General features: G+C 46.2%; 1 protein-coding gene across 1 annotated transcript in view; it reads right to left on the bottom strand.

Moving 5' to 3' along the window:
- LOC112239043 (collagen alpha-1(XIX) chain) overlaps positions 1-26,115 on the bottom strand; it is a gene marked incomplete at its 3' end in the record, with an annotated part of 235,180 nt that overhangs the window by 109,590 nt on the left and 99,475 nt on the right.

Below are 26,115 nucleotides of genomic sequence, written 5' to 3'. Positions count from 1 at the left end.
TGTCTCTCTCAAATGTCAATATGCCTTGTATACTGTTGTTCAGGTTAGTTATCATTGTTTTAGTTTACAATGGAGCCCCTAGTTCCACTCTTCATACCCCTGATACCTCCTTTGTCCCACCTCCCACACATGCGGTGACCTCACCCATTACAACCAGCATGTCCAGAGATACAACCTCTCTCATCATCACCCAGTGCCTGGGCTTACCTCCGCTGTACCCGCACCCCACCATACCCCTGTCTGCGCATTATGCCCTGAATATATTCTACCATGCTCAGAAATCTGCTCCTTTTATTCTCTGTCCCCAACGCTCTAGGCGACCAGTTTTGATAGCCTTTAGCCGCACCCTCATTCTACTCCTCCTCTGTTCCGCGGGTGATGTGGAGGTAAACCCAGGCCCTGCATGTCCCCAGGCACCCTCATTTGTTGACTTCTGTGATCGAAAAAGCCTTGGTTTCATGCATGTCAACATCAGAAGCCTCCTCCCTAAGTTTGTTTTACTCACTGCTTTAGCACACTCTGCTAACCCTGATGTCCTTGCCGTGTCTGAATCCTGGCTCAGGAAGGCCACCAAAAATTTGGAGATTTCCATACCCAACTATAACATTTTCCGTCAAGATATTACTGCCAAAGGGGGAGGAGTTGCAGTTTACTGCAGAGACAGCCTGCAAACTAATGTCATACTTTCCAGGTCCATACCCAAACAGTTCGAACTACTAATTTTGAAAATTACACTCTCCAGAAATAAGTCTCTCACTGTTGCCGCCTGCTACCGACCCCCCTCAGCTCCCAGCTGTGCCCGGGACACCATTTGTGAATTGATCGCCCCCCATCTAGCTTCAGAGTTTGTTCTGTTAGGTGACCTAAACTGGGATATGCTTAACACCTCGGCAGTCCTACAATCTAAGCTAGATGCCCTCAATCTCACACAAATCATCAAGGAACACACCAGGTACAACCTTAAATCTGTAAACAAGGGCACCCTCATAGACGTCATCCTGACCAACTGGCCCTCCAAATACACATCCGCTGTCTTCAACCAGGATCTCAGCGATCACTGCCTCATTGCCTGTATCCGCTACGGAGCCGCAGTCAAACGACCACGCCTCATCACTGTCAAACGCTCCCTAAAAAACTTCTGTGAGCAGGCCTTTCTAATCGACATGGAAGGACATTGACCTCATCCCGTCAGTTGAGGATGCCTGGTCATTCTTTAAAAGTAACTTCCTCACCATTTTAGATAAGCATGCTCCGCTCAAAAAATGTAGAACTAAGAACAGATACAGCCCTTGGTTCACTCCAGACCTGACTGCCTTCGACCAGCACAAAAATATCCTGTGGCGGACTGCAATAGCATCGAATAGTCTGCGATATGCAACTGTTCAGGGAAGTCAGGAACCAATACACGCAGTCAGTCAGGAAAGCTAAGGCCAGCTTCTTCAGGCAGAAGTTTGCATCCTGTAGCTCCAACTCCCAAAAGTTCTGGGACACTGTGAAGTCCATGGAGAACAAGAGCACCTCCTCCCAGCTGCCCACTGCACTGAGGCTAGGTAACACGGTCACCACCGATAAATCCATGATTATCGAAAACTTCAACAAGCATTTCTCAACAGCTGGTCATGCCTTCCGCCTGGCTACTCCAACCTCGGCCAACAGCTCCACCCCCCCCACAGCTACTCGCCCAAGCCTCTCCAGGTACTCCTTTACCCAAATCCAGATAGCAGATGTTCTGAAAGAGCTGCAAAACCTGGAACCGTACAAATCAGCTGGGCTTGACAATCTGGACCCTCTATTTCTGAAACTATCCGCCGCCATTGTCGCAACCCCTATTACCAGCCTGTTCAACCTCTCTTTCATATCGTCTGAGATCCCCAAGGATTGGAAAGCTGCCGCAGTCATCCCCCTCTTCAAAGGGGGAGACACCCTGGACCCAAACTGTTACAGACCTATATCCATCCTGCCCTGCCTATCTAAGGTCTTCGAAAGCCAAGTCAACAAACAGGTCACTGACCATCTCGAATCCCACCGTACCTTCTCCGCTGTGCAATCTGGTTTCCGAGCCGGTCACGGGTGCACCTCAGCCACGCTCAAGGTACTAAACGATATCATAACTGCCATCGATAAAAGACAGTACTGTGCAGCCGTCTTCATCAACCTTGCCAAGGCTTTCGACTCTGTCAATCACCATATTCTTATCGGCAGACTCAGTAGCCTCGGTTTTTCGGATGACTGCCTTGCCTGGTTCACCAATTACTTTGCAGACAGAGTTCAGTGTGTCCAATCGGAGGGCATGCTGTCCGGTCCTCTGGCAGTCTCTATGGGGGTGCCACAGGGTTCAATCCTCGGGCCGACTCTTTTCTCTGTATATATCAATGATGTTGCTCTTGCTCCGGGCGATTCCCTGATCCACCTCTACGCAGACGACACCATTCTATATACTTCCGGCCCGTCCTTGGACACTGTGCTATCTAACCTCCAAACGAGCTTCAATGCCATACAACACTCCTTCCGTGGCCTCCAACTGCTCTTAAACGCTAGTAAAACCAAATGCATGCTTTTCAACCGTTCGCTGCCTGCACCCGCACGCCTGACCAGCATCACCACCCTGGATGGTTCCGACCTTGAATATGTGGACACCTATAAGTACCTGGGTGTCTGGCTAGACTGTAAACTCTCCTTCCAGACTCATATCAAACATCTCCAATCGAAAATCAAATCAAGAATCGGCTTTCTATTCCGCACCAAAGCCTCCCTCACTCACGCCGCCAAACTTACCCTAGTAAAACTGACTATCCTACCGATCCTCGACTTCGGCGATGTCATCTACAAAATTGCTTCCAACACTCTACTCAGCAAACTGGATGCAGTTTATCACAGTGCCATCCGTTTTGTCACTAAAGACCCTTATACCACCCACCACTGCGACTTGTATGCTCTAGTCGGATGGCCCTCGCTACATATTCGTCGCCAGACCCACTGGCTCCAGATCATCTACAAGTCTATGCTAGGTAAAGCTCCGCCTTATCTCAGTTCACTGGTCACGATGGCAACACCCATCCGTAGCACGCGCTCCAGCAGGTGTATCTCACTGATCATCCCTAAAGCCAACACCTCATTTGGCCGCCTTTCGTTCCAGTTCTCTGCTGCCTGTGACTGGAACGAATTGCAAAAATCGCTGAAATTGGAGACTTTTATCTCCCTCACCAACTTCAAACATCTGCTGTCTGAGCAGTTAACCGATCGCTGCAGCTGTACATAGTCTATCGGTAAATAGCCCACCCATTTTTACCTACCTCATCCCCATACTGTTTTTATTTATTTACTTTTCTGCTCTTTTGCACACCAATATCTCTACCTGTACATGACCATCTGATCATTTATCACTCCAGTGTTATTAATCTGCAAAATTGTAATTATTCGCCTACCTCCTCATGCCTTTTGCACACAATGTATATAGACTCCCCTTTTTTTTCTACTGTGTTATTGACTTGTTAATTGTTTACTCCATGTGTAACTCTGTGTTGTCTGTTCACACTGCTATGCTTTATCTTGGCCAGGTCGCAGTTGCAAATGAGAACTTGTTCTCAACTAGCCTACCTGGTTAAATAAAGGTGAAATAAAATTTAAAAAAATATATATATATATATACTGCACTGTGGCTAGCCTAGTTACCTGCTACATACTGCACTGTGGCTACCCTAGCTACCTGGTACACACTGCACTGTGGCTACCTTAGCTACCTGCTACACACTGCACTGTGGCTACCCTAGCTACCTGCTACATACTGCACTGTGGCTACCCTAGCTACCTGCTACATACTGTATTGTGGCTACCCTAGTTACCTGCTATATACTGCACTGTGGCTAGCCTAGCTACCTGCTACATACTGCACTGTGGCTATCCTGGCTACCTGCTATATACTGCACTGTGGCTAGCCTAGTTACCTGCTACATACTGCACTGTGGCTACCCTAGCTACCTGCTATATACTGCACTGTGGCTACCCTAGCTACCTGCTACATACTGCACTGTGGCTAGCCTAGCTACCTGCTACATACTGCACTGTGGCTAGCCTAGCTACCTGCTACATATAACACTGTAATGAATACAGTACACCTGTATGACAGAAGAGAACCCTGTGGTGAATACAGTACACCTGTATGACAGAAGAGAACCCTGTGGTGAATACAGTACACCTGTATGACAGAAGAGAACCCTGTGGTGAATACAGTACACCTGTATGAAAGAAGAGAACCCTGTGGTGAATACAGTACACCTGTATGACAGAAGAGAACCCTGTGGTGAATACAGTACACCTATACGGTAGAAGAGAACCCTGTGGTGAATACAGTACACCTGTATGACAGAAGAGAACCCTGTGGTGAATACAGTACACCTGTAACATCCAACCCGAAATCACTACTGCCAACAATGCTTCATGGCGTGATTATGTCAGGTTGAGCAAAACTTAACAAAACACTACTAAAGGTGATTCTGTCAATAACCCACCAACTCTCATGTGTTTGTTCAGTCTGGCACGCACACAGACACACTGGAGGCCCGCAGGTTAATGGCCTCTAATGGACTCAGCCATATCTCCCTCCCTTTCTCTATCTCCCTCCTTCCCCCCACCTGAGGAGCTCAGAACGGAAACCACAGCCAACTATAACACTCCTCGCTGGCTAACTTTCTCATAACACCTCCCTTATCACTTTACCTGTCTCATAACTCCTCCCCTATCACTTTACCTGTCTCATAACTCCTCCCCTATCACTTTACCTGTGTCATAACTCCTCCCCTAACACATTACCTGTCTCATAACTCCTCCCCTATCACTTTACCTGTCTCATAACTCCTCCCCTATCACTTTACCTGTGTCATAACTCCTCCCCTAACACGTTACCTGTCTCATAACTCCTCCCCTATCACTTTACCTGTCTCATAACTCCTCCCCTAACACGTTACCTGTCTCATAACTCCTCCCCTATCACTTTACCTGTCTCATAACTCCTCCCTTATCACGTTACCTGTCTCATAACTCCTCCCTTATCACGTTACCTATCTCTGTCAGCCTCTGTCAGCCTCCCCCACTCTCTTTCTCTCTCTACACAGTTTTTCTACTCAAAATGAGCCTGAGCCAATGCCATTAAAAATAATAGAAACATTAAGTACACTGAGTAGGAAATATTATCTCCAAACAACATTACTCTTGTAGCTGTACCATGGAGAGTCATAGCAATGCATTTGGTTGTCAGAACAAAACAGATTTCTCATTCCCAAATTTGGTTACAAGACAAGAGTTAGCTGGTATTTACTGTACGAGTAGGTTGACAAAATACATTTGGTTTAGGGGAATACCTAAAACACAACCTTGATATAAAGTAGATGAATCTGAGTCTATCCATTGAAACATGGATGGCTTGTCATTGTGTCAGCCTGATCAGTGATAGACTTTAGAGGGTGATGGAGAGGAAATGGTGGCGCTGAGTTAGAGGACCCCCACTCTACGGCCACCTTGTTGCACCTTGTTGGCACACACAGCACGTGCTAACTTGGGAGGAAATGGTGAGCAGGGAGAGGAAAATGTATTATCATCATCTGTAGTTTGTCTTTACCCTTGAGAGAGCAATCTGATTCCTGCCTCCCGGGCAGAGCTGAAAAACCACTTCCTACCACCTCCTCCCAGGCCCGTGGAAGGGTTAGGGGTTCATGGGAGGATGGGGGTTGAAAGAGAAGGAGGGGGAGGTAAAAGAGGAGTAGGGTGAGAATGAGGAGGAGGAAGAGACAGAGGAGGAGAAGGTGGGGGAGGAGGAGAAGGAGAGGGAGGAACAGAGGAGAAGGTGGGTGAGGAGGAGGAGAAGGATGAGGAGAAGGAGGAGACAGAGGAGAAAGAGGTGTGGGAGGAGGAGGAGAAGGAGGAGGAGGAGGAAGAGACAGAGGAGGAGAAGGTGGGGGAGGAGGAGAAGGAGAGGGAGGAACAGAGGAGAAGGTGGGTGAGGAGGAGAAGGAGGAGACAGAGGAGAAGGAGGTGTGGGAGGAGTAGGGTGAGAATGAGGAGGAGGAAGAGACAGAGGAGGAGAAGGTGGGGGAGGAGGAGAAGGAGAGGGAGGAACAGAGGAGAAGGTGGGTGAGGAGGAGAAGGAGAGGGAGGAACAGAGGAGAAGGTGGGTGAGGAGGAGGAGGATGAGGAGAAGGAGGAGGAGACAGAGGAGAAGGAGGTGTGGGAGGAGGAGAAGGAGGAGGAGGAAGAGACAGAGGAGGAGGAGGTGGGGGAGGAGAGAGGAGGAGGAGGAAGAGACAAAGGAGGAGAAGGTGGGGGAGGAGAAGGAGGAGGAGGAAGAGACAAAGGAGGAGAAGGTGGGAGAGGAGGAGGATGAGAAGGTGGGGGAGGAGGAGGAGAGACAGAGGAGGAGGAGGTGGGGGAGAAGGAGGAGGAGGAGGAGGGAGGAGGTGGGAGAGGAGGATGAGAAGGTGGGGGAGGAGGAGGAGACAGAGGAGGAGGAGGTGGGGGGGAGGAGAAGGAGGAGGAGGAAGAGACAAAGAGGAGAAGGTGGGAGAGGAGGAGGATGAGAAGGTGGGGGAGGAGGAGGAGACAGAGGAGGAGGAGATTGGGGAGGAGAAGGAGGAGGAGGAAGAGACAGAGGAGGAGGTGGGAGAGGAGGATGAGAAGGTGGGGGGAGGAGGAGGAGGAGACAGAGGAGGAGGAGGTGGGGGGAGGAGGAGGAAGAGACAAAGAGGAGAAGGTGGGAGAGGAGGAGGATGAGAAGGTGGGGGGAGGAGGAGGAGACAGAGGAGGAGGAGGTTGGGGAGGAGGTTGGGGAGGACAGACAGACATGGCTATTGGTTACCCCACTGGTCTGGGGCTTAAAGTGGCAGCTGCTAGGGACTGGTTAGGACTGGTTGGGTCATTCAGTACGTCTGGAAAACCCTTAACAGTTCTAACACCCCTAAGATACAAGTACCGCTCATAGAAATAGTATTACTAAGAGGGATGAAGCCCCTTGAAATGTCTGTGCTAGTAGGTACATCACTATATGTTACCACTCTCCTCTACATCTCTATATGTTACCACTCTCCTCTACATCTCTATATGTTACCATTCTCCTCTACATCACTATCTCTATATGTTACCACTCTCCTCTACACCACTTTGTCTATATGTTACCACTCTCCTCTACATCACTATATGTTACCACGCTCCTCTACATCTCTATATGTTACCACTCTCCTCTACACCACTATCTCTATATGTTACCACTCTCCTCTACATCACTATATGTTACCACTCTCCTCTACACCACTATCTCTATATGTTACCACTCTCCTCTACATCTCTATATGTTACCACTCTCCTCTACACCACTATCTCTATATGTTACCACTCTCCTCTACATCTCTATATGTTACCACTCTCCTCTACACCACTATCTCTATATGTTACCACTCTCCTCTACATGTTCCCACTCTCCTCTACATCACTATATGTTACCACTCTCCTCTACACCTCTATATTCCTGTTCCTGTTCCCAAGAAAGCTAAGGTAACTGAGCTAAATGACTACCGCCCCGTAGCACTCACTTCCGTCATCATGAAGTGCTTTGAGAGACTAGTCAAGGACCATATCACCTCCACCCTACCTGACACCCTAGACCCACTCCAATTTGTTTACCGCCCAAATAGGTCCACAGACGATGCAATCTCAACCACACTGCACACTGCCCTAACCCATCTGGACAAGAGGAATACCTATGTGAGAATGCTGTTCATCGACTACAGCTCGGCATTTAACACCATCGTACCCTCCAAGCTCGTCCCTGGGTCTCGACCCTGCCCTGTGCAACTGGGTACTGGACTTCCTGACGGGCCGCCCCCAGGTGGTGAGGGTAGGCAACAACATCTCTACCCCGCTGATCCTCAACACTGGGGCCCCACAAGGGTGCGTTCTGAGCCCTCTCCTGTACTCCCTGTTCACCCACGACTGCGTGGCCACGCACGCCTCCAACTCAATCATCAAGTTTGCGGACGACACAACAGTGGTAGGCTTGATTACCAACAACGACGAGACGGCCTACAGGGAGGAGGTGAGGGCCCTCGGAGTGTGGTGTCAGGAAAATAACCTCACACTCAACGTCAACAAAACTAAGGAGATGATTGTGACTTCAGGAAACAGCAGAGGGAACACCCCTATCCACATCGATGGAACAGTAGTGGAGAGGGTAGCAAGTTTTAAGTTCCTCGGCATACACATCACAGACAAACTGAATTGGTCCACCCACACAGACAGCATTGTGAAGAAGGCGCAGCAGCGCCTCTTCAACCTCAGGAGGCTGAAGAAATTCGGCTTGTCACCAAAAGCACAAACTTCTACAGATGCACAATCGAGAGCATCCTGGCGGGCTGTATCACCGCCTGGTACGGCAACTGCTCCGACCCACAACCGTAAGGCTCTCCAGAGGGTAGTGAGGTCTGCACAACGCATCACCGGGGGCAAACTACCTGCCCTTCAGGACACCTACACCATCCGATGTTACAGGAAGGCCATAAAGATCATCAAGGACAACAACCACCCGAGCCACTGCCTGTTCACCCCGCTATCATCCAGAAGGCGAGGTCAGTACAGGTGCATCAAAGCTGGGACCGAGAGACTGAAAAACAGCCTCTATCTCAAGGCCATCAGACTGTTAAACAGCCACCACTAACATTGAGTGGCTGCTGCCAACACACTGACTCAACTCCAGCCACTTTAATAATGGGAATTGATGGGAAATGATGTAAAATACATCACTAGCCACTTTAAACAATGCTACCTAATATAATGTTTACATACCCTACATTATTCATCTCATATGTATACGTATATACTGTACTCCATATCATCTACTGCATCATTATGTAATACATGTATCACTAGCCACTTTAACTATGCCACTTTGTTTACATACTCATCTCATATGTATATACTGTACTCGATACCATCTACTGTATCTTGCCTATGCTGCTCTGTACCATCACTCATTCAAATATCTTTATGTACATATTCTTTATCCCCCTACACCTGTGTGTATAAGACAGTAGTTTTGGAATTGTTAGTTAGATTACTTGGTTATTACTGCATTGTCGGAACTAGAAGCACAAGCATTTCGCCACACTCGCATTAACATCTGCTAACCATGTGTATGTGACAAATACAATTTGATTTGATTTGATATGTTACCACTCTCCTCTACATCACTATCTCTATATGTTACCACTCTCCTCTACATCACTATCTCTATATGTTACCACTCTCCTCTACATCGCTATATGTTACCACTCTCCTCTACATCACTATCTCTATATGTTACCACTCTCCTCTACATCACTATCTCTATATGTTACCACTCTCCTCTACATCTCTATCTCTATATGTTACCACTCTCCTCTACATCTCTATATGTTACCACTCTCCTCTACATCACTATCTCTATATGTTACCACTCTCCTCTACATCACTATCTCTATATGTTACCACTCTCCTCTACATCACTATCTCTATATGTTACCACTCTCCTCTACATCACTATCTCTATATGTTACCACTCTCCTCTACATCTCTATATGTTACCACTCTCCTCTACATCACTATCTCTATATGTTACCACTCTCCTCTACATCTCTATATGTTACCACTCTCCTCTACATCTCTATATGTTACCACTCTACTCTACATCTCTAGATGTTACCACTCTCCTCTATATCACAAGATTTTACCATTCTCCTCTACATCACTATCTCTATATGTTACCACTCTCCTCTACATCACTGTGGACCAGGGCTGCCATTGGAAAACCCTAAACACCACTACCACTTTCCTGAGATACTGTTACTGTCCTTCATATCCCCATGTGTGGATCAGTGTAGTATCCAGCCATTGGTCAGTTCACAGTCACCTGCCTAACATACAATCAGTTCACTTCCCTAACATACAGTTACTCTCACTCTACAACTATATCATAGAGTCACTGGCGATAGCCCTTCCACCTGTACTGTTTTACATTGGATAGCCATGTCACACAGCAAGGCCACAGGGCTCAGCTATATTAATCCTCTCACCGTGTGACATTCACATAAAAGTGAAAAACTGGAAGGCGCACTAAGAAGAAAGTGTGTAACCTATCAGAGTGCTGAACACCAAAGCCCCGAAACATTAGACATCGGGCTTGCACAGAGTGTACGTGATCTGGCATTGTGCACTGTTGTATCACAATGGTTAATGCTGACAATAATGGGTAGATATAAAGTGATATCATTGCTGTTGGAGAAAAACGTTTGTGTCTAAAATGGCATCCTATTCCCTATATAATGCACTTATTTTGACCAGAGACCTATGGGCCCTGGGTAAAAGGAGAGCACTATCTAGGTATTAGGGTGCCATTTTGGAAGGAACACCATGTCTTGAATTACCGACCATCAACTCTTCTCATAACATCTGGGGGGCATTCACTATCCTGAGAAAATCACTTCTGACCCAACAACTGTACATACAGTGATTTATTGACTTACTTCCAGACATGTATCACGTATCTAATGGTTTGGTGAGCTCCCATTCCTATCTCATTGTTGTGAAATGAAGTGTGGACCATCCCACTTGCTGGGTTTTTACTTGGGGGTTTTTACGTCAGGGGATCAGTTGGAGGCAAACTATTTCCAACATAATCCCAACCGTTTTGATATTTGTGTGTTGTGAATAGTTATACTGTCTCTGCTTACTCAGTCTCTTACATGGAAGCTGAAACGGTGCTATGCTTAACGTTTATGGCTAGTATCCTGGTATATATCAGCCATTGACAATCACAGCAACACACATACTGTATATGGCAGATGGCTTTGTGACATCATCACCGTCATCACCGTCATTATCATCATCATCATCGTCATTATCACACTAACAAAGACCACAAGATTGATCATTTGTCCTTTACATAAACACCAAAAAAATCCTTTTGATGAATTAGCTGAAACAATTTTCAATAATTTATAATGACTATGATTTATATAATCCAGATATCTAACAATGTCTTGTATTAAAGGGGTACTTCACCCAACAGACTGAGGGTAATTAGTATATAATTAGATTGACTGTACATCTATAATCACCCAGTGTCAGGGTCTGGCTAATGATCACAGAGAAAATAGAACAAGAGGGTTGTGTGTTCTAAATGGCACTCTATTCCCTACGTAGCGCACTAATTTTGACCAGTGAAAATACAGCTCTAGTCAAAAGTAGTGCACTATATAGAGAATATGATGCCATATGGGACACACCCAGAGTCAATACAGGAAAATGAATGGTCTGTGAAATGTAAGACTTCCCATAGCCCAGAGCCATCTCTCTATAATCATCTCTGTTTGATCAATAAGCATCAGAAACGTGAATACACTCATCCTCTACGATAATGACTTTATGACCCCTGGGGAAGATCTGGACTGCTGCTCTGTGCATACCAAGCATCACATCATCAAGCACAGGCAATGATATTTACAGTGCATTCAGAATGTATTCAGACGCCTTCAATTTCTCCACATTTTGTTACGCAGCCTTCATCTAAAACTGATTAAATTGTTTTTTCCTCTCATCAATCTTCAAACAATAACCCATAATGACAAAGCAAAGTCAGGTTTTCAGACATTTTTGCAAATGTATTAAAAAAATTATAATAATGAAATATCACATTTACATATGTATTCAGACCCTTTACTCAGGACTTTGTTGAAGCACCTTTGGCAGTGATTACAGCCTCGAGTCTTCTTGGGGTATGACAAGCTTGAAGATCCTTTCAAGTTCTGTTAGGTTGGATGGGGAGCTTCGCTGCACAGCTATTTTCAGATCTCTCCAGAGATGTTCGATTTGGTTCAAGTTCGGGCTCTGGCTGAGTCACTCAATGACATTCAGAGACTTGTCCCAAAGCCACTCCTGTGTTGTCTTGGCTGTGTGCTTAGGGTTGTTGTCCTGTTGAAAGGTCAACTTTCACCCCAGTCTGAGGTCTTGAGTGTTCTGTATCAAGTTTTCATCAAGGATCTCTCTGTACTTTGCTCCATTAATATTTTCCTCGATTCTGACTAGTCTCCCAGTCCCTGCCGCTGAAAAACATCCCACACCATGCGTCACCATAGGGATGGTATTGGACAGGTGATGAGCGATGCCTGGTTTCCTCCAGACGTGACGATTGGCATTCAGGCAAAAGAGTTCAATCTTGGTTTTATCAGACCAGAGAATCTTGTTTCTCATGGTCTGAGAGTCCTTTAGGTGCCTTTTGGCCAACTCCAAGCGGGCTGCCGTGCATTTTACTGAGGAGTAGCTTCCGCCTGGCCACTCTACCCTAAAGGCCTGATTGGTGGAGTGATGCAGAGATGGTTGTCCTTCTGGAAGGTTCTCCCATCTCTGGAGCTCTGTCAGAGTGACCATTGGGCTCTTGGTCACCACCCTGACCAAGGGCCTTCTCCTCTGATTGCTCAGTTTGGCAAGCTCTAGGAAGAGTCTTGGTGGTTCCAAACTTCTTCCATTTAAGAATGGCCACTGTGTTCTTGGTACCCTTCTGTACCTTGACACAATCCTGTCTTGGAGCTCTGAGGACAATTCCTTCAACCTCATGGCTTGGATTTTGCTCTGACATACATGGTCAACTGTGGGACCTTATATAGACAGGTGTGTGACCTTCCAAATCATGTCAAATCAATTGAATTTGCCACATGTGGACTCCAATCAAGTTGGAGAAACATCTCAAGGATGATCAATGAAAACAGGATGCACCTGAGTATAAATTCAAGTCTCATAGCAAATGGTCTGAATAGGTATGTAAATAATAAATACATTTGCAAACATTTCTTAAAACCTCTTTTCGCTTTGTCATGATGGGGTATTGTGTGTAGATTGTCGAGGATAAAAAAATAAATCCATTTTAGAATGCAAGGTAACAAAATGTGTCTTTGATTTGATTTGGATTTGATTTGAAAAAGTGAATGGTTCTGAATCCTTTCCAAATGCATTGTACATGTGAATAGTATTACTGTATCCTGTTTCAGTACCACCGCATTAGAGCTGAACAGGAAGTGAATTTTTCAGTAGAGGATGGTGTTTTGGCTTGTGACCCTATGCTACGCCACGCCATGCTATGTCATGTTACAATATTTCATGTTATGTTACAATATGTAATGTTATCTTATATTATGTTATGTTACAATATGTCATGTTATCTTATGTCATGTTCAATACTTCATGTTATGTTACAATATGTAATGTTATCTTATGTTACAATATGTCATGTTATCTTATGTTATGTTACAATATGTCATGTTATCTTATGTCATGTTACAATATGCGGTCTGACTCATCCCAAACCATCTCATTTTGGTTGAGGTTGGGTGATTGTGGAGGCCAGGTCATCTGATGCAGCACTCCATCACTCTCCTTCTTGGTCAAATAGCCCTTAGACAGCCTGGAGGTGGGTTTTGGGTCATTGTCCTGTTAAAAAACAAATTATAGTCCCACTAAGCCCAAACCAGATGGGATGGTGTATCGCTGCAGAATGCTGTGGTAGCCATGCTGGTTAAATGTGCCTTGAATTCTAAATAAATCACAGACAGTGCCACCAGCAAAGCACCCCCACACCATAACACCTCCTCCTCCATGCTTCACGGTGGGAAATACACATCCAACAAGGCAAAGGGTGACTACTTTGAATCATCTCAAATATGAAATATATATTTTTAACACTTTTTTTCAATACTACATGTTTCCATATGTGTCATTTCATAGTTTTGATGTCCTCACTATTATTCTACAATGTAGAAAATAGTAAAAAATAAATAAAACTCTCGAAAACGGAAAAACATGTAATTATGTAACATCTCCCTTGGTTCTGTGTCCCTGCCAATCACACACCTACTCTCTCTGCTGACTGACTGTCTATACTGACTGACTTCTGACTGACTGTCTCTGTTGACTGACTGTCTATACTGACTGACTGTCTCTGCAGACTGACTGTCTCTGCTGACTGACTGTCTATACTGACTGACTGTCTATACTGACTGACTGTCTCTGCTGACTGACTGTCTATGCAGACTGACTTCTGACTGACTGACTGACTGTGTCTGCTGACTGACTGTCTATACTGACTGACTGTCTATACTGACTGACTGTCTCTGCTGACTGACTGTCTATGCTGACTGACTTCTGACTGACTGACTGACTGTGTCTGCTGAATGACTGTCTCTGTTGACTGACTGACAGACTGACTGACTCTCTCTGCTGATTGACTGTCTCTGCTGAATGACTCTCTCTGCTGACTGACTGACTCTCTCTGCTGACTGACTGTCTATGCTGACTGACTGACTGACTGACTGTCTGACTCTCTCTGCTGACTGACTGTCTATGCTGACTGACTTCTGACTTTGTCTGCTGAATGACTGTCTCTGCTGACTGACTGACTGTCTCTGCTGAATGACTGTCTCTGTTGACTGACTGACTGTCTCTGCTGACTGACCGACTGACTGACTGTCTCTGCTGACTGACCGACTGACTGACTGTCTCTGATGACCGACTATTTGTCTCTGATGACTGACTGACTATCTCTGATGACCGACTGACTGTCTCTGATGACCGACTGTTTGTCTCTGATGACCGACTGACTTTCTCTGATGACCGACTGACTGTCTCTGATGACCGACTGTTTGTCTCTGCTGACTGACTCTGCTGACTGACTGTTTCTGCTGGCTGACTGACTCTGCTGGCTGACTCTGCTTACTGACTGACTGACTGTTTCTGCTGACTGACTGACTGACTCTGCTGACTGACTGACTCTGCTGACTGACTGACTGACTGTCTCTGCTGACTGACTGACTCTTTCTGCTGACTGACTGACTGACTAGGTCATCTTTTGCTTTCTATCCTTTCATGGCTCTGTTTTGTCCTCTGCTATTTGACCGGACTGGCATACTGCTCATGTGTTGTTGTGGCTCCCACGTAATGACATTTTACAGCTAAGGTACAAGGACAGATAGCTCCTCTCAACAAAGATGCTGCCATTTTGGAAGATGATGATGGTGGGGGTTAAAGAGTTCAGATGAAAGAAGAGGTCAGAATGTGACACATGTCTGTTATGGCACATAGGCTAGGATAAGTTTACTCTTCCTGTCTCCATGGTATAGTCACGTATAACCTCTCCACGTTTAGTCACGTATGTTTCCCACGTGTTGCCTGTCTGCTAAACTCTACATGCTGTACATGTATTGTGTGTCACAACTTCTACTCAACACTTTGTGTTCAGTAACTCACAACGAGGAAGGAAAGTTGTTGAATCCCTTGACCAAAATAAAACATCTGCACTAGGGATGATCACTCAGAATTCATCTCCTCAGTACACATCCGACATCCATAGCCAGATGAGTTGTTCTGTGGAGGGTCCTCAAGGCTTGCTGGAGTTTCATCCGTTATCCAGTCCTAGTATCAGACTGTGTCTCATAAAAACAAATGCTGCACAATACGTGTGTCTCTCCGAGCCATGCGTTTCCCAAAACCATGCAAGACTAGGGGAAGAGGCCTCTCCTTCCTGCCCCTACAGTACAGTGTGTATGCCCCAAGTCGGTTCCTCTTCCTGATGCACAATACATCAAAGACTAAAGTGAATTATTAGCAATAGACAATTATTGTAATAACATGTAAGAAATCATTTATTTGATTGTGCTATTCTCTACTCTGCTGCTCAACATTGAAAAAGGTCATCAGATATAATCTACCAACCAAAACAAGGGAATCACTATACCGTAGACTTCTGGTTCATTTTATCAGAGGGCTTTAAATACATTTAACTGGTACAGTCATGCATCTAATACGGCTTATGTCTCCCATAGGGCATGGCTCAGAGCTCCAACACCTAGCCTGCTTTGTGTGATACACACACATGTATTCATCCACAGCTACCCACTGCCTTGCCCAGCAGTAAACACATGTTTCTACTGAATCCACACACTACTCTGCAGCTAGCAGCTTCCCAAAGCAGTGTATGTTGTGATAAACCAGCTTGGAGCAGTGTGCTCCTGTGTGATGTGAGAGGTGGGCTCCTGTGTGATGTGAGAGGTGGGCTCCTGTGTGATGTGAGAGGTGTGCTCCTGTGTGATGTGAGAGGTGGGCTCCTGTGTGATGTGAGAGGTGTGCTCCTGTGTGATGTGAGAGTGTGCTCCTGTGTGATGTGAGAGGTGGGCTCCTGTGTGATGTGAGAGGTGTGCTCCTGTGTGATGTGAGCGGTGTGCTCCTGTGTGATGTGAGAGGTGGGCTCCTGTGTGATGTGAGCGGTGTGCTCCTGTGTGATGTACAGGTGCTTTCTCCTGTGTGATGTGAGAGGTGTGCTCCTGTGTGATGTGAGCAGGTGGGCTCCTGTGTGATGTGAGAGGTGGGCTCCTGTGTGATGTGAGAGGTGGGCTCCTGTGTGATGTGAGAGGTGTGCTCCTGTGTGATGTGAGCTTTGTGTTCCTGTGTGATGTGAGCGGTGTGTTCCTGTGTGATGTGAGAGGTGGGCTCCTGTGTGATGTGTGTTCCTGTGTGATGAGGTGTGCTCGTTTTACCTACCTCATCCCCATACTGTTTTTATTTATTTACCTGTGTGATGTGAGAGGTGTGTTCCTGTGTGATGTGAGAGGTGTCCTGTTTTTTCTATGTGATTGACTTGTTAATTGTTTACTCCTGTGTGATGTGAGAGTCTGTTCCTGTGTTCTTGGCCAGGTCGCAGTTGTGAGAACTTGTTCCTGTGTGATGTGAGCGGTGTGCTCCTGTGTGATGTGAGAGGTGTGCTCCTGTGTGATGTGAGAGGTGGGCTCCTGTGTGATGTGAGAGGTGTGCTCCTGTGTGATGTGAGAGGTGGGCTGTGTGATGTGAGAGGTGTGTTCCTGTGTGATGTGAGAGGTGGGCTCCTGTGTGATGTGAGAGGTGGGCTCCTGTGTGATGTGAGAGGTGGGCTCCTGTGTGATGTGTGCTCCTGTGTGATGTGAGAGGTGGGCTCCTGTGTGATGTGAGAGGTGTGCTCCTGTGTGATGTGCTCCTGTGTGATGTGTTTCAACTCCTGTGTGCAGTTTATGTGATCCGTTTTGTCAGGTGTGCTCTAGTCCTGTGTGATGTGGTCAGTCCATGCTAGTGTGCCTTCCTGTGTGATGTGAGCAGGTGTATCTCACTGATCATCCCTAAAGCTCCTGTGTGATGTGAGAGGTGTGCTCCTGTGTGATGTCTATCGGAGCTCACCCATTTTTACCTACCTCATCCCCATACTGTTTTTATTTATTTACTTTTCTGCTCTTTTGCACACCAATAACCTGTGACCATCTGATGTGTTATTAATCTGCAAAATTGTAATTATTCTCCTACCTCCTCATGCCTTTTGCACACAATGTATATAGACTCCCCCTTTTTTTCTACTGTGTGATGTTAATTGTTTAGTGTAACTCTGTGTGTCTGTTCACACTGCTCCTGTGTGATGTGAGCCTACCTGGTGTGCTCCTGTGTGATGTGATGTGAGTGAGAGGTGGGCTCCTGTGTGATGTGTGTGTTCCTGTGTGATGTGAGAGGTGGGCCCTGTGTGATGTTCCTGTGTGATGAGGGTGGGCTCCTGTGTGATGTGAGCAGTGTGCTCCTGTGTGATGTGAGAGGTGGGCTCCTGTGTGATGTGAGAGGTGGGCTCCTGTGTGATGTGAGAGGTGGGCTCCTGTGTGATGTGAGCAGTGTGCTCCTGTGTGATGTGAGAGGTGGGCTCCTGTGTGATGTGAGAGGTGTGTGATGTGAGAGGTGGGCTCCTGTGTGATGTGTGTGATGGTGTGCTCCTGTGTGATGTGAGAGGTGTGGCTCCTGTGTGATGTGAGCAGTGTGTGATGTGAGGTGTGCTCCTGTGTGATGTGAGCGGTGTGCTCCTGTGTGATGTGAGAGGTGGGCTCCTGTGTGATGTGAGCGGTGTGCTCCTGTGTGATGTGAGCGGTGTGTTCCTGTGTGATGTGAGCTGGGCCAATTGTGTCGCCGCCCTATTGGACTCCCAATCACAGCCGGTTGTGACACAGCCTGGATTCGAACCAGGGTGTCTGTAGTGATGCCTCTAGCACTGAGATTCAGTGCCTCAGACTGCTGTGCCACTCAGGAGCCCATTGTACCAGCGTTGTAGTTGAGCTAGTTAGTAGTGAAAGGAGGAAGGAGAGCAACACTGTGATTATGTTGATAGCTCAGAAGATGAGTCCAGATGTATTGCCCTAACAGGGAAGTTATTCAGTTACTCAGTCATCGGTTCAGTCTTATCACAGACACTAATGCCCAGAGGCTGCCAACGCCAACAAGCTTCACACGGTCAAATCCCAAATCCTCACGTCTCATTCCCTTCAACATGCACAAAACAACATGCTCCTTTCAAAGTACTCAGTCCAGACTTCTCTCTGTCTTATAACAGACCCAAATGTCACACTATTCCATTTGTAGCGCACTATTTATTACAAGGGTGCATAGGGCTATGCAGAAAAATAGTGCACTATTTAGGGAATTGCCATTTGGGACACAACCTGATGTCCATATGCTGCCAATGCCGAGCAGCTTTACAGTGTAAAACCCCCAAATCCCTACACCACCGCTCCCCTAGTCCCTGTTCCTCTCTGGTCCAGTGTGGGACACAGCCAACCAACAATGACCACATGAAGCTTAGCACATCATCACAGGAGCTTCTGATTCATGTTTGACTGTGTCGCCAGCGGCAAGGAGAGAAATCCTTTTTAACAGGTACCCTTCCTCTTCCCTTTTGATCTCCTGCAGAGTGTCAGAAGTTGCGTCCCAAATGGCACCCCTATTCGCAACACTCCTTTAAACCAAAGCCCACAGGGTGTGCATAGGCCTCTGGTTAAAAGTAGTGCTCTATATAGGTAATAGAGTGTCATTTGTGACACAGCCCTAGACTGCCATTCTATGTCAGTGCTACTGTATGCATAATGGATGGCAAGCAAGTCACATGACTATTAATGGTGCTACCCTCCACCATGGTGTGATGCAGACGCAAGGCTTTAATATTGAAAACAACACACACACCACCACCACCACCACCACCACCTTAATGACTACAAAGTCCAACTCCAAAGCGTTTGTCATTTTTCCTGCATACTGTACGACAGTGTACATCCTGCCATCCTGACGTGTTGTTAAGGTCAACCATTATGCAGTGGTATATTGGCCATATACCACACCCCCTCATGCCTTATTGCTATTATAAACGGGTTACCAACGAGCAGTAAAAACAAATGTTTTGTCATATCCGCGGTATATGGTCTGATTGATATACCACGGCTGTCAGCCAATCAGCATTAAGGGCTCGAACCACCCAGTTTATATATATATATATGAACAGGTCTCCCTTGTAAAAGAGATCTGTCTCAATGAGAGTAGCCTGTATAAGTAAAGGTACATGAATACGTCTTTGACCAGAAATGATTCAAATCCACCCTTTCCTTCTCTGCTCCTGTTCCCCTGTTCCCACCTGTTCCAAAGCCCTCTACGTCTGTTTAAAGGGAGACGTACGGTAGGGGCCTGAGCAGTTGTTTTTCTTCAACTGAACAGAAGCAGACAGTGTGAGAGGGGCTGGGTTGGACGACAGCTTATACCCCAAATCAAATGTCTAATCCAATACCTTGATAGGAAGCTTGATACTTCCGTCTACTCCGTAAAGGTCCTGAGTGGTCAGAGACAGTGAAGTCAGGAGATTCCTTGGCAGCTGAGGCCACCTTACCAAGTGGAAACCCAGAAGGTGTGAAAGGCAGGCCTGGGTTCAAATACTATTTGAAATCGTTCGAATACTGTCGAGCATTACCCTCCCTGAAGTGCCAGACGTGCAAATTTGGGACTATTCTACTGGTTGCATTGCGCATTGGCTAACTCAGTCAAGCACAGTGAATGTATTTTATATGATTTTCAGTACTATTTGAACCCAGGTCTGGAAACTCACAAGGTGTAAAACTAATGTGTAATGTTGGGCGAGGGTTGTTAATTGGGTGAGAGATATCAACTGACCTTCTGGCGAGTGAGTGAGTGAGTGAGTGAGTGAGTGAGTGAGTGAGTGAGTGAGTGAGTGAGTGAGTGAGTGAGTGAGTGAGTGAGAGAGAGAGAGAGTGAGAGAGAGCGTGAGAGAGAGAGCGTGAGAGAGAGAGAGCGTGAGAGAGAGAGAGAGAGAGAGAGAGAGAGAGAGAGAGAGAGTGAGAGAGAGAGAGAGAGAGAGAGAGAGAGTGAGAGAGAGAGAGAGTGTGAGAGAGAGAGAGAGAGAGAGAGAGAGAGAGAGTGAGAGAGAGAGAGAGAGAGAGAGAGAGAGAGAGAGTGAGAGAGAGAGAGTGAGAGAGAGAGAGTGAGAGAGAGAGAGAGAGAGAGAGAGAGTGAGAGAGAGAGAGAGAGAGAGAGAGAGAGAGAGAGAGAGAGAGAGAGAGAGAGAGAGAGAGAGAGACCCCGACCCCAATAATAAGTCTTCTTTCCCTTCCTTAAACCACAGGCTTCCAAAGACACAGGTTGATCAACAACTTCCCTGGGCTACCTGTGACAGGCTCAGAGCTTCAACCCCCTAAAGCTGATTGGTGCACCCTTGAGTCGAAATTGCATAGTTTATATTTATAAAAATAAAATCTGTTAGAAACATACCAGTTTTTTTTTTCATTGAAAGCTGACATTCCTCTGAATAAAATACTATGTGGCTCGTCTAGCTCTGGGTATCACAGCCGACGTAAGGCGATGGCAGATTTACAGATCATCTGGATTTCCCTGGACACTTCATGGGATGGTAGTCTATCTACACTGTGTTACCCTGGACACGTCATGGGATGGTGTTACCCAATCACAGACTTTTTTATTATCACTTCTTCCTAGGACGTCACACAACCAACAGGAAGTCAATTTGTGATTTCTCAGTTTCATATGGGCCACGTGACAGGTTCTGGGCTTAACTAGGGGGAAACCTTAGCACATTCACAGTAACCAGGAAGCCATGCAGGCCAGCAGCCATCAAAGACAGAGCCTACGACCCAAATGGAACTCTTTGTACTATTCAGAAGTAGTGCACTACCTCATAGGGCTCTGGTCAGAAGTAGTGCACTACCTCATAGGGCTCTGGTCAGAAGTAGTGCACTACCTCATAGGGCTCTGGTCAGAAGTAGTGCACTACCTCATAGGGCTCTGGTCAGAAGTAGTGCACTACCTCATAGAGCCCTGGTCAGAAGTAGTGCACTACCTCATAGAGCCCTGGTCAGAAGTAGTGTACTACCTCATAGAGCCCTGGTCAGAAGTAGTGTACTACCTCATAGGGCTCTGAACAAAAGTAGTGCACTACCTCATATGGCTCTGGTCAGAAGTAGCGTACTACCTCATAGGGCTCTGGTCAGAAGTAGTGTACTACCCCATAGGGCTCTGTTCAGAAGTAGTGCACTACCTCATAGGGCTCTGGTCAGAAGTAGTGCACTACCCCATAGGACTCTGGTCAGAAGTAGTGCACTACCTCATAGGGCTCTGGTCAGAAGTAGTGTACTACCCCATAGGGCTCTGTTCAGAAGTAGTGCACTACCTCATAGGGCTCTGGTCAGAAGTAGTGCACTACCCCATAGGACTCTGGTCAGAAGTAGTGCACTACCTCATAGGGCTCTGGTCAGAAGTAGTGCACTACCTCATAGGGCTCTGGTCAGAAGTAGTGCACTACCTCATAGGGCTCTGGTCAGAAGTAGTGCACTACCTCATAGGGCTCTGGTCAGAAGTAGTGCACTACCTCATAGGGCTCTGGTCAGAAGTAGTGCACTACCTCATAGGGCTCTGGTCAGAAGTAGTGCACTACCTCATAGGGCTCTGGTCAGAAGTAGTGCACTACCTCATAGGGCTCTGGTCAGAAGTCGTGTCCTACATACAGCAGGGAACAGGACTCCATTCGGGACCCATCCTGGGTATTAATAGAGAGGTTGTGTGTATCTTCAACAGAACAACATTTTTTGACACGGATTCAAATGGCCGACTGGCTTAGTGTAACGACTCTACTCCACTAACACATTACTACTGAAGGAGATGCCCTTCCACACCTGACCTGGGTTCAATTAGTATTTGAGTTATTTCAACAACAACAAAAAGAAGCATTTGAATGAGCCTGACTGGAGTGCCAGTTGACAGGGTTTTTGCCTATTCCACTAGACCCATCACGCCAGGGGAGCTCAAATGAAGTGTAGTTAAAAAGAAAGAAAACAAATCCTATTTGAACCCAGGCATGTTCCACACTCAAGAAGACATTAGTTTAAATGCTACTTTATTTCCTTATGGGGCTCACTGCTTTTAATGAACAGTGGTCCAAACCCAGCGAGGAAACATTACAACATGCTGATTGGACTCCAATTGGACTCCAAACACAGACTGAAACCAATTAAAGGGGTTATGATTGGGTAGAAATTGATGTTCAAGTTCTCATAGAGGTCACGCTATAATTGGGACCTTTGACACCAAACGATTCAGTTGCCTCCGAGGTCAGATACGCTATGTTGCAACGTTCCACTTCTGGTGTGAGGATATAAACAGTAGCACCAGCCATCAGCTCTAACTAACTTCCGATTTCAATTCTGTTTTTCTGTCCAGGAATTCTTGCATTGAGAATGTGATTCACTGTTAGCTCATGCAGTGTCAGTGAGAGCTACGGAAACGTTCAGGAATAGCACTAAACTGTTGATATACACTGAGTGTACCAAACTTTAAGAATACCTTCGTTATTAAGGACCCCCCCCCCACTCTCCCCTTTTGCTCTCGGAACAGCCTCAATTCGTCGGGTCATGGACTCGGGTCATGGAAAGGTGTCGAAAGCATTCCACAGGGATGCTGCCCATGTTGACTCCAATACTTCCCACAGTTGTGTCAAGTTAGCTGGATGTCCTTAGGGTGGTGGACCATTCTTGAAAGACACGGGTAACTGTTGAGCGTAAATAACCCAGCAGCGTTGCAGTTCTTGACCCAAACTGGTGTGCCTGGCACCTACTACCATACCCCGTTCAAAAGAACTTAAATGTTTTGTCTTGCCCATTCAACCTACAACCCATGTCTCAACTGTCTCAAGGCTTAAAATTCTTCTTTAACCTGTCTCCTCCCCTTCATCTACACCGATTTAAGTGGATTTAACAAGTGACATCACAATAAGGGATCATAGCTGTCACCTGGATTCACCTGGTCAGTCTATGTCATGGAAACAGCAGGTGTTCTTAATGTTTTGTACACTCAAAGTATAGATATGAACTGTTTATAGTATTGTAACTAGCCTACTAGGGAAATGCTATTGTTGCCCATGGCCCAAATTCACAAAGCCCCTTAGTGTAGAAGTGCTGATATAGGATCAGTTTCCCTTTCAGATCATAATGAATACGATTATATTGACAGAGGAGTACTCTGACTCTGAGCCTCTTTGTGAATACGGGCCCAGATGTCTCGAAGAGTATCGTTTCGCAGCATCGACTAATCCGGAAGGCAGACTTACTTGGCCCACTTCTGAATATATCACTACTTCTACATAAACCACCACTCAGCCCTCAATAAATCTTCTGTAACAGCCCAATGTCCATAACTGAGCCAGTATCGTCATCTGTGAATAAAAAATAATTGACTGCCATAATCGGTGTACTTGTTTGTAATAGTTTGTTATGACGTCTGACTGAGTCATAGTTTGTTATGACGCCTGACTGAGTCATCAATGACAGATGGAGTAAGTGTGTAATATGGTCATACGATGCTTCTCCTGCCCTCTGAGAGTCTGGCTCTGACGTCATAACAAACTATTACAAACAAGTACACCAATTATTATTTCTTCACAGATGACGATACTGGCTCAGTTATGGACATTGGGCTGTTACAGAAGATTTATTGAGGGCTGAGTGGTGGTTTATGTTATGACGTTTATCTTCTACACGAAAGAGAGGTTGAACAGGCTAGCAACAGGGGTTGCAACAATTTTGACAGATAATTTTTAGAAAGAGAGGGTCCAGATTGTCTAGCCCGGCTGATTACTGGAGTCAGGTGTGTTTGCTGGGGCTGGGGCAAGACTGTGACGCCAATCAGGCCCTCGAGGTTGGGAACAACAATCACATTCCTCTAACACAAGGTGGCCAACTCCAGTCCTCGAGGGCCTGATTGGTGTCACAGTTTTGCCCCAGCCCCAGCAAACACACCTGACTCCAGTAATCAGCCGGGCTAGACAATCTGGACCCTCTCTTTCTAAAATTATCTGTCAAAATTGTTGCAACCCTTATTACTAGCCTGTTCAACCTCTCTTTCATATCGTCTGAGATTCCCAAAGATTGGAAAGCTGCCGCGATCATCCCCCTCTTCAAAGGGGAGACACTCTAGACTCAAACTGCTACAGACCTACAGTATATCTATCCTACCCTGCCTTTCTAAGGTCTTCGAAAGCCAAGTTAACAAATAGATTACCAACCATTTCGAATCACACCATAACTTCTCCGCTATGCAATCTGGTTTCAGAGCCGGTCATGGGTGCACCTCAGCCACACTCAAGGTCCTAAATGATATCATAACCACCATCGATAAGAGACATTACTGTGCAGCCATCTTCATCGACCTGGCCAATTTCGACTCTGTCAATCACCACATTCTTATCGGCAGACTGCCTTGCCAGGTTCACTAGCTACTTCTCAGACAGAGTTCAGTGTCAAATCGGAGGGCCTGATGTCTGGACCTCTGGCAATCTCTATGGGGGTGCCACAGGGTTCAATTCTCAGGCAGACTCTCTTCTCTGTATACATCAATGATGTCGCTCTTGCTGCTGGTGATTCTCTCATCCACCTCTACGCAGACGACACCATTCTGTATACTTCTGGCCCTTCTTTGGACACTGTGTTAACTAACCTCCAGACGAGCTTCAATGCCATACAACTCTCCTTCCGTTGCCTCCAACTGCTCTTAAATGCAAGTAAAACTAAATGCATGCTCTTCAACCGATCGCTGCCCGCACCTGCCCGCCCGTCCAGCATCACTACTCTGGACGGCTCTGACTTAAATATGTGGACAACTACAAATACCTAGGTGTCTGGTTAGACTGTAAAATCTCCTTCCAGACTCACATTAAGCATCTCCAATCCAAAATTAAATCTAGAATCGGCTTCCTATGTCACAACAAAGCATCCTTCAATCATGCTGCCAAACATACCCTTGTAAAACTGACCAGCCTACAGATCCTCGACTTCGGCGATGTCATTAACAAAATAGCCTCCAACACTCTACTCAACAAATTGGATGCAGTCTATCACAGTGCCATCCGTTTTGTCACCAAAGCTCCACATCCTACCCACCATTGCGACCTGTACGCTCTCATTGGCTGGCCCTCGCTTCATACTTGTCACCGGACACACTGGCTTTAGGTAATTTACAAGTCTCTGCTAGGTAAAGCCCCACCTTATCTCAGCTCACTGGTCACCATAGCAGCACCCACTCGTAGCACGCGCTCCAGCAGGTATATCTCACTGGTCACCCCCAAAGCCAATTCCTCATTTGGCCGCCTTTCCTTCCAGTTGTCTGCTGCCAATGACTGGAACGAACTGCAAAAATCACTGAAACTGGAGGCTTCCATCTCCCTCACTAGCTTTAAGCACCAGCTGTCAGAGCAGCTTGTAGATCACTGCACCTGTATATAGCCCATCTGTAAATAGCCCATCCAACTACCTCATCCCCATACTGTATTTATTTATTTATCTTGCTCCTTTGCACCCCAGTATCTCAGTATCTCTACTTGCACATTCATCTTCTGCACATCAATCACTCCAGTGTTTATTGGTATATTGTAATTACATCGCCACCATGGCATATTTATTGCCTTACCTCCCTTATCTTACCACATTTGCACACACTGTATATAGACTTTTTTCTACTGTATCATTGGCTGTATGTTTGTTTATTCCATGTGTAACTGTGTTGTCGTATCTGTCGAACTGCTATGCTTTATCTTGGGCGGGTCGCAGTTGTAAATGAGAACTTGTTCTCAACTAGCCTTCCTGGTTAAATAAAGGTGAAATAAATAAAATAAATAAAATCACCTAATCATGATCTTCAGTTTAGAATGCC

The sequence above is a fragment of the Oncorhynchus tshawytscha genome, unplaced genomic scaffold (genome assembly GCF_018296145.1).
Source record: "Oncorhynchus tshawytscha isolate Ot180627B unplaced genomic scaffold, Otsh_v2.0 Un_scaffold_3672_pilon_pilon, whole genome shotgun sequence".
Lineage (NCBI taxonomy): Eukaryota > Metazoa > Chordata > Actinopteri > Salmoniformes > Salmonidae > Oncorhynchus > Oncorhynchus tshawytscha.
This window is presented reverse-complemented; position numbering and strand designations above follow the sequence as displayed.